General features: G+C 38.5%; 1 protein-coding gene across 4 annotated transcripts in view; it reads right to left on the bottom strand.

Annotated features, from left to right (window-relative positions):
* Nucleotides 1–10,000, bottom strand: part of LOC136840129 (hexosaminidase D) — a 586,535-nt gene that overhangs the window by 363,180 nt on the left and 213,355 nt on the right. Inside the window, exon 3 of one of the 4 annotated variants that reach the window (XM_067106532.1) lies at nt 8,805–8,841. The exons of the other annotated variants lie outside the window; for them this stretch is intronic. The gene's annotated coding sequence lies outside the window, so the exon portion shown is untranslated. The remainder of the gene's footprint in view (nt 1–8,804; nt 8,842–10,000) is intronic. 4 annotated transcript variants of the gene reach the window in all.

Raw genomic sequence — 10,000 nt, 5'->3', positions numbered from 1 at the left:
TCCCCCGTCACTTCCTCTAATGCAGAGCAAAGCAAAATGAGAGAGAGAGAGAGAGAGAGAGAGAGAGAGAGAGAGAGAGAGAGAGAGAGAGAGAGAGAGAGACACGCTGTCATCCTGCACGGATTGTCAGCGGCGACGATTTGCGTACAATGGGAATAATAACGGACCCAATGCCGTTACTTACGGAAGCCCCCGTCGTAAATGTCTGCCTTCCTTACGCGCTTACAGTCTAATTTCCGTTACGTTTTCGTAGCGATCCGAGAGAGGGATTATTTCAGCCAGCGGGAGGCGCTCTGTGTGTGTGTGTGTGTGTGTGTGTGTGTGTGTGTGTGTGTGTGTGTGTGTGTGTGCCGGGATATTCCTCCGAGCCTTTGCACTGTCACCTACTTTATCGCGAAATGAAACGCGGAGGAGAAATGTTCACACATTTCCGTCAATTCGATGATCCGGCAAATTTCACGTCCGGTACTTTACACAACGAAATCGTCATAACACTCGTAATTTTCTTGAAAAATCTAGCGTTCCTCCTACTCTCGTCTCATACGCACTTCCTTGGGCGTTATTCCTTTTATTGATATTTTAAACATTGAGAGTGAAAGTGCCACTTGGCCGTCGGGGAATGGCGAAATATACGAGTGCGACGGAGGAAACGACAAGTTGCTGATCAGACTTCCGTGAATAAAGAGGCTATGAGATTGGTGGAGGTCCTCTTTTTACGCTTGGGGTTCGTGATGGCTCTCTCTCTCTCTCTCTCTCTCTCTCTCTCTCTCTCTCTCTCTCTCTCTCTCCACATCCAGTTCAAATCCTGGGACAGGAATATGCACTTGTCGAGTAGAACATAATTATCATTGGGTGAAAGTTATTCCCAAGTGAATTCTATATTAAACGATTTTGTGGATTAACATTCATGAATATTAAAGAGTCACAAGTGTAAGTAACAACTGTTTATATATATATATATATATATATATATATATATATATATATATATATATATATATATATACAGTGTATATATGTGTGTATACATATATATATATATATATATATATATATATATATATATATATATATATGAATTTTTGTTCTTATCGACGCGACTTTTTTAATATTCCTGAATATCAAGCCACAATTAACAACTGATACTGTAGTCATTTTGGAGTAACAATTACCCATGGGGAATTATATTGAAATTGACAAGTGCATCTTCCCGGCCAGGATTCGAACCTGGGCCTTTGCTTGGATACAGCCATAGATCAGTCGATATATATATATATATATATATATATATATATATATATATATATATATATATATATATATATATATATATATATATATATATATATATATATATGTATACGTTCGATCGTACCTGTATGGGTAATTCTTTCACTATCTATCCTTCGCTACTTTTCCAGAGAAAGTGGAGAGAGAGGTATATGTATATATTCCCGACACACGCCGAAAATAGAACCTTTCGCAGTGATTTTATTCCTGAGTGATGTATTCAGAGGCAAAATAACGAGGCGGATTCTAAGAACCTCGGTTCTGGAGTTCGGTTCTCTGCTGCCTCCATTTCTCTCTCCTCTGCTGTACAGATCATGCAGCTTTAGAGGGCTCCTGGCTCAGTTATATTTCAATTTTACCTCCAGAGCATGGGATTTTTTTTTATTACGTCTCTCTCTCTCTCTCTCTCTCTCTCTCTCTCTCTGCGTGCGCGTGCTCGCGTGTTGTATTATGTTGCTGTTATGAGAACGGGTATGTATCTACGCAAATATACATAATTTGTGCTTCTTTATGTGTATAAGTTTTATTTATATATATGCATATACAGTATATATATACACATATATGTATATATATGCATACTGTATACATATGTATATATGTATACATATTTATATATATGTATATGTGCATAAACAAATATAAACATATATATACATTATATATATATATATATATATATATATATATATATATATATATATATATATATATATATATATATAAAATTGCATGTTACACAAATTGTGAATGAAATGATTTGTTGACTTATTTTCATAAAAAGGTAAAAGTGCTTATACGTACAACTCGTAAAAACCAATTCCTTTGTGTGAGAGGTCTTTCGGAAAAACTGCAGTATGACTAGACATTTTATAAATGAAAAAAAGATATGAGATTTTGGTCGGGAAACTTTTCCTGGAGGAACAAAAAAAAAAAAAAATAAATAAATAAAAATAAAAAAGCAAATATGAATAGAAATTCGCCAAAAAAAACCTGTATTTTGTTACGGTTTTAGCATTGGTGTAGAGTTGACAAAATTTATTTAAAGTGAATTTTAATCCCTCCCCCTCTGAAAAATAGAAAAGATGAAAATAAAAAAAGGTATCGGTAGCTTTACCGCAGTGGTTCTCAATCTTTTTTTTTTTTTTAGTGATGGCACCGTAACTAATGCAATCGTTACCGTGACACCCCTTCTTCACCATCCCACCATATCGCATGAATTAACTTCTTATTTAATGAATAAAATTATTATCCATACTCTAGCCAAAATCAGCACACCGTTCATGCATATCAGAAGAATTAGATAAACATAATTAGGGTAGACACACTGATAATAATTATATGGCGACTTCTGCAAACTTTTTTTTTTTTTTACAGATGTTCATTGAGATGATGTAGCCAAGAGAAAATTCAGGACAATCTTGCGGCACCCCTAGGCAATGTCTGTGGCACCCAGTTTGAGAATCACTGCTAGCGGGACAGAACGGGTTCAGCGTCCTGGGTGAGATAGGAGAGGGACACTGGGAGGAAGGAAGGCAAGAAGAGGGGCAGACCCAATTTGCAATTTCCCTACAACAATCCTCAAACCTATATAAAAAACATACACGCAATTCTAAAATTTAAAAGAGATCTTTTTCGGTATGCGGAAGGTGAAAAAATATGGGGGCAGACCCAATTGTAACTCCCCTATAACAATCCTCCAACATTTCTGAAAACGACACAAGCTGATAATTTTAAAATTTAAAGGCAATTTTTTTAATGTGATGTGGAAAATAAAACGCAAAAATTGTTCCATTTAAAATAAAGACTGAGAAGAAACTATCAAATAACAGCGCCAGTGAACTGAATTAGTGTCTTTAATAACAAGGAAACAGAGACGGGCATAAAAGTCACCATTCACCTTCCATTACTTTAAAGATGAGTGCGATACCTGCCTCAGCGTCCTTCTGCAGGCAGGACCTCAGTCACCGAATAAATACACGTTCATCGATGTTTAAAAAGACCTCCGATTTCTGTTAACTTCCACTTAACATCCTCATTACTGACGTGGAACAAATTGTCATCCTATGACTAAACGCCAAAACTCATGGGTGATTTTAATTAATCGTATAGGAAAAGACGGTTAGCTGAATAAAAAAATACACACACACTCATGTATATGCTCGTATATACAGTATATGTATATATATATATATATATATATATATATATATATATATATATATATATATATATGTTTTTTTTCTTCTCTTCATTTTAACCAAATAATGACATTATTTAGTACAAGCATTTTAGTTCCAGTCATGGATCAAGGTAGTTGAGAGAGAGAGAGAGAGAGAGAGAGAGAGAGAGAGAGAGAGAGAGAAATATTTCAGCTACAAATCAACTGATCGACACACAAAAAATAGATTGAAGTACAGGGGCAAAGACCCTGAAGAGTCAAGCATCTACCGATCGAAGTGTAACGATGGCAACTGCGATATTTTTCGGTTCATTTATAGACCATACCTCAAGGATGGACTGGGCCAATCTACCGCAAGTCATGAGTGGGTATACAAGCAAGTCACGATAAAGTACTCCCTGGTGCGAATGACTTAATTATTAGGGTACGAACTTGATGGCGCGCGCTACGCTGCGCTGGAACCCGGCGCAGTCTGTCATATCTCCCCCCACCGTACCGACCCCCTACCTAACCCGCCCCCACACGGGGCGGACAAACTAGTTTACAGGAGGAGGGTGGGTGTGTTATGTCTCCCCTACCCTCCCGATCCCCTGCCTACCCCGCCACCAACCAGGTCGGACGAACAGGTTTACAGGAGGAGGGTGGATGAGTCATGTCTCCCCTACCCTCTCGATACCCTGCCTACCCCGCCCCCACCCGGGGGCCGGACAAAAAAGAGAGATCCACTCGGATTTTATTATCACGGATAGATATTGCATTTTTTTATGAATCGTGATAATACAAAAATCTTGTTTTCCATGAATATTCAGCACCCGAATTAATCCAAACCTATAATACAAATTTATAAGATTCCAAACACCAAGTCACTAAACTGATTCCAAAACCTGCAAGATATTTTAAACCGATTCCAAGCCTACAAACAAATCATATGATGATTCTAAAACCTTATGCGAGTGCCTCAGCCGATTCCAAAACTTAAATGATTGAACTGATCCCAAATTTGTAAGAAAGCAAAAAATCATTACAACCTCACATAAAGGGCACAAATTAACAAACTATAATAGTATTAAAAACTGTAAAACAAAACATAAAATTATGTGAACTGACTGCAGACTTTGAAACATATATAAGCAAATTCCAAACCTATCTGCTTCGTGTAAGAAGTGCGCTCTCCAACAAAATTCGCTCTTTCAAGAGAGAGAGAGAGAGAGAGAGAGAGAGAGAGAGAGAGAGATAACTCCTCTCTTTCTCTCCCTCTCAATCTCATTGTGTGTGAGTGCCTGGGTGTGTGAGCATTTGCGCGCATTTATGAACGTGCGTATGTATGTGTGTGTGTGTTAGAGAGAGAGAGAGAGAGAGAGAGAGAGAGAGTGTGTGTGTGTGTATGTGTGCAGAGTGCAAGCCCTTTGTGCGCGCACAATAAACCGTGATTCGTAAAAAGATAACAGGAGCTTTACAACAGGGGTGTCGGTCCCCCCTTGTGAACAATGGCTGAGTCGACAGGTTTCAGGCAGCCTTAGAAATGTTCGTATCAATAAATTAAAATCCCTCTTGGTCGTCTGTCGGCACTCACGTGAACAGTACACCGGTGCGCCATCTACCGGCCGAAATCCCCGAAAGTCAAAAGTCGCCTTTATTTACATAACTGAATAAATAAATAAGACGCAAGAATGAACTTTGAAAGACGGATGATTTGTTTTGACAATCATTCATATTTATTTGTCACATATGCTGTTGCATTTGGAAGATGATGCAACATAACGCTGCAATTTCATGCAACATGAGTTACCTAGAAACCACACTAATCGAAAGATGCTCAAATATGTAATATAAAGCTGGCGATGGAAAACAGATAAGTATTTTTTACTTTTATTTTCTATGAAACTGGAAAACTACAACATTTCATAAGTTGGCGATGGAAAACACTTTAGTACTTCTGACTTATTTTCCATGAGAATCTGGAGAACTGGAACATTTCATCAAAGTGTCATGTCATTCTACAAAGAAAAAAAATCACATAAATCGCAATGGAAGCCTAAACTCACAAAAAAAATAAAAAAATAAAAACATTTATCCTACAATTTAATAAATACGCATATTTATCTCGCCAATGCACGCGGAGTAGGTCGCCGCAATATGACCATTATGATTCTCGGCAAGTCGTTAGCCGCGGAGGGCTTAATAACCTACAGCTGGGGTTCAGTAATCTACAGCAGAGGTTTAATAACTACAGCTGAGGTTTAATAACCCACAGCTACGACCTGACGCGGGAAGGCAGTTCTTGTTTACTGTCTGCCTTATCATTTAGAGGGTCCCTACGTTGATTAAGGTAATTACGCTAGGTACTAAATTTTTTTGTTTTTTTACTTAGCCCCTCGCTTTGTCATAATATTCCACTTGGCAGAATTGCTATGAACGATCCCGTACAGTCTTCCCTTTTTTAGCGTGAGAAAATCTGATGGTTCTCAGTTTGAAATAAATGAGATTGCAAATCTGAGGCTAACCACAAATTTAACCCTGCTGTGAGATACGGACAACGTGGCGCTCTTATCAGGATGAATAGAGTACAGGGTTAGTACAGTCCAGTGGTTCTCAACTAGGGGGGACTTTCAGAGTTTGTTGGGGGATTGTGACCAAGGATTTTTAGTATTATATGCATATTATTTGGAACGCACCTTTGGGGCAGACAATTTTGGAAAGGAGGGGGCGGGGAATGACTTTCTGACATATGGAGAAAGGGTGCATGGGCCAAAAAAGGTTGAGATCCACAGGTCCAGTCCGTTCAGGCGATACTGAGCATCTTTATGACCTAGACTGGATACTTGGAAGCTTACCATAGAAGAAAACTAGGAAAATAAGGAAATATAGGGTCACTTTGGCAAATGTTTGACCACGCACATTCTCTCTCACTTTCACGACCTTAGATGAGAGAGGTCCACGTTACTCTCCAGGTGAAGAGTGACTTAATCCTGGCTAAGAAAGCCTCCTTGTTCTTCACTCTGCCAAGTCAAATACTGACTGATGACTTGGCTTTATCTTAACCTCCCCCAAATGCGGCCAGACGATGACATGCGCGAGACTTCTTATTTTGGTCAGAGGCGGACTGTCAATCCTGGTTCTTATGGTCCTAAGGATTAGTGGCCCGGGAGAGTGTTCATTTTAGTGGAAAACCGGCGACGCTCTCAGGTGTATCTCCACCGTCATCAGGATTCACTATCATCACACTTTCGTTCTTACTGATACGCAACACGAAGTCCTAAAGTGTCTTTACCCTGACCTGTCTCATTTATCCTTACATAAATGACCAAGTTTCCTCTTCCCTAGGTAAATATATCCAGGATTAATACAGTACAGGGTTAGCCCGCTTCTGACCAAAATAAGAACAATCTCGCTCGCGCATGTCATCGTCTGGCTGCATCTGGCTGAGGTTAAGATAAAGAAAAGCCATCAGTCTGTATTTGACCTTACCAGAGTGAAGAACCAGGAAGCTCTCTTAACTAGGATTAAGGCGCCCTTCACCTGGCCAGCCCTTTTAATCTCGACCTGATCGCGCCCATGGCTTCTGTATTAGCCAAATGTCAATAAAGACATATGGAAAAGTTAAGGATACCTTAGTTTAATCAGACCACTGAGCTGATTAACAGCTCTCCTAGGGCTGGCCAGAAGAATTAGACTTATTTTACGTGGCTAAGAACCAATTGGTTACCTAGCAACGGGACCTACAGCTTATTGTGGAATCCGAACCACATTATAGCGAAAATGAATTTCTATCACCAGAAATAAATTCCTCTAATTCTTCATTGGTCGGTCAGAGACTCGAACTCGGACCTAGCAGAGTGCTATCCGAGAACTCTAGCGACTCGTCCAACAAGGAACTAAAAGAGGTTATTCGTATCCTTTAGCTCAGCAGTACCTGGAGATGAACGGGAACCTCCCTCATCTAAGGTCGTGAAAGTGAGAAAGAATGTGTGTTGTCAAATATTTGCCATAGTGGCCCTATATTTCCTTGTTTTTCTAGTTTTCTTCTATGGTAAGCGTCCAATTATCCATCCTAGGTCACAAAGGTGCGCAGTATCGCCGGGCCGGACTAACCCTGTACTCTGTTCATCCTAAATATACCGTTCTGGGCTCTTCGTATGAACAAGAGCACGTGCAGGCAGAAGACCAGCTAAATCTAACAACATCAACAACAACGCTGTAAAACTTCCGAATACCAACAACAGAGGGATATCTTTTTTGGAGGTATATTATTATTATCATTTCGGTAGATGAAACCTATTCACATGGAACAAGCACACAAGGGCCACTGACTTGAAATTCAAGCTTCCAAAGAATGTTGGTTTCAACCTCCCACCGCAGACCCCCACACTGCAGCAGTAACTGATCATGATACAGAACCAGGGATTTTTCATCGCCCTGGGGGAGAAGCGAACCCGCGGCGACAAATGAGTGGCACGCCACGACACTAAACACTATACCAGCGGACCGATAAAAGTCAAGGTCTCTTGACACGAGAAAGAAAATCTTTTGGTTAATAAGATCTGTTGTTAGAAAGCAGAACATTCAAGATCAGCTACAGAAACGCATGAGATAAGTTTACAGGTGGGCGCAAAGTCATTGCAACATCACTTTTGCAATCTGTTTGGGTTTTCCCTCTCTGATATGGTCTACTTACCATGCTCAGTGTTCTGTTAAGTAATTTTTGCTCACTCATATTCTGCATTATCATGGACTGTCTTCGTATTTTAATTTTCTTGGAAGTGAATAATCCCAGAGCAGATGGAAAAAGATCGAAAGCTCATTGAAATCGATGGTTTACCAAACCTCATAAATCCTTGAGCTAAGAGGGACCCCATTTTCGGGTTAATAAACTATATAGATAAAAGTTCATCTATTCGTAGTGCTCCTAACATATGTCTACTCAATTTGGGAAAATCCCGACTGGTAAAGGTGCCTAAATAAATAAAAATTCTTAATCACTGGCTGGCATTTATAACATCTGCTGGATAATTTAATCTAGAACTCATGCATACCTTAAAAGTTCAGAGCGGCTCATTAAAGCAAAAGACGACTTCATTTATCCCGCAAAAGTTATGAAAGCCAGCCAGTGATTAAGATTTTTTTTTTTCATTTAGATACTTTTACTAATCTAGATGGCAAGTGGGCGATATACTAACTCTCATTTAACACAATAATTCATACAAAGTCTACAAAAAATTAAAAAAAACCGGAAGTTGAGAGATAGTTCTACTTGCAATACCGAAAACTGAAGGGAAATAATTATTAAACGCAGAACCCTCTTAGCGAGTCTTGAGAAATCCTTTGTACATACCTGAGGACCTCAGCGCTCCTCACCAACAATTGCTCACCTGAAATGAAAAAGGAGAAACATAATGAAAATAACATTCCGGGTTTAGATGCTTTTCTCAAAGGAAATGAATGATTTGCAGACGGACCAAGCAAGTCTGCGCGAGGGTACAAGAATATGAAACTATTACGGGACACAGATACAAGAATATGAAACTATTGTAGGACACAAATACAAGAATATGAAACTAGGACGCAAGGTATCGTCACTATTCTGTCTCCACGCATGAAAGAAATGTAGAAAATCTGTTTTGTCTAATGTCTTAATAAATCTTCTTACTTCACAATGAAATACTTACAAAATGCACAAAATCACATCATATTATATTACCCTTATATTTAAACATGTAATATATAAATTCTCTCTACTGTGATACTAAGGAATAACTGCCTTAATTAATAAATTTCAAAATGCCATTGTGCCTTGATGAAGTAACAAGTTCATGAAATCTATACAAGACATATTCATTTCTCTGAAGATTTCATCAATTTATAGACACAGGATACCTTACCTGTTATCATCATCAATGTTATTTAAGATATAAGTAATTTTTGACAAGTAATTTACTGACATGTAATAAGGTAAAGTTAAAGTTAAAGTCCTCCTGGGCATCTGTAGGCCAGGGCAGGCGCTGATCTCCTGTTTTTTTTAGGCCCATTTCAACCTCCAGCCGAGGGCTGGTACCTATTCTCCTACTGAACCTCTCTGGTTTTTCGGACCGTTAGGTTGACGGGCTGCCGGATTTTTCAGTGGCGCAATCCGAGCCATCAGTAAGAAGCGGGATTTGAACCCCGGTCCCCTCGAATGGTAGCCGGGAATCATACCACTTCGCCACCACGGCACAAAATTAAAATAAATATATTAAACTAACAAAAATCACTTTGTACACACACACACACACACACATATATATATATATATATATATATGGCACTTTATATATATATATATATATATATATATATATATATATATATATTAGCTTCGCATTTTACTTAGCTAGGTTTACTAGGTATTGAATTCCTGACCTACCACCCAATAGGCCAGCCACCAGGATATAACATGTATATATATATATATATATGTATATATATATATATATATATATATATATATATATATATATATATATATATATATAAACCACTCGAACATCAAGT

The sequence above is a fragment of the Macrobrachium rosenbergii genome, chromosome 7, assembly GCF_040412425.1.
Source record: "Macrobrachium rosenbergii isolate ZJJX-2024 chromosome 7, ASM4041242v1, whole genome shotgun sequence".
Classification (NCBI taxonomy): Eukaryota; Metazoa; Arthropoda; class Malacostraca; order Decapoda; family Palaemonidae; genus Macrobrachium; species Macrobrachium rosenbergii.
The sequence above is the reverse complement of the archived record's forward strand: the minus strand, read 5'-3'. Positions and strand labels throughout refer to the sequence as shown.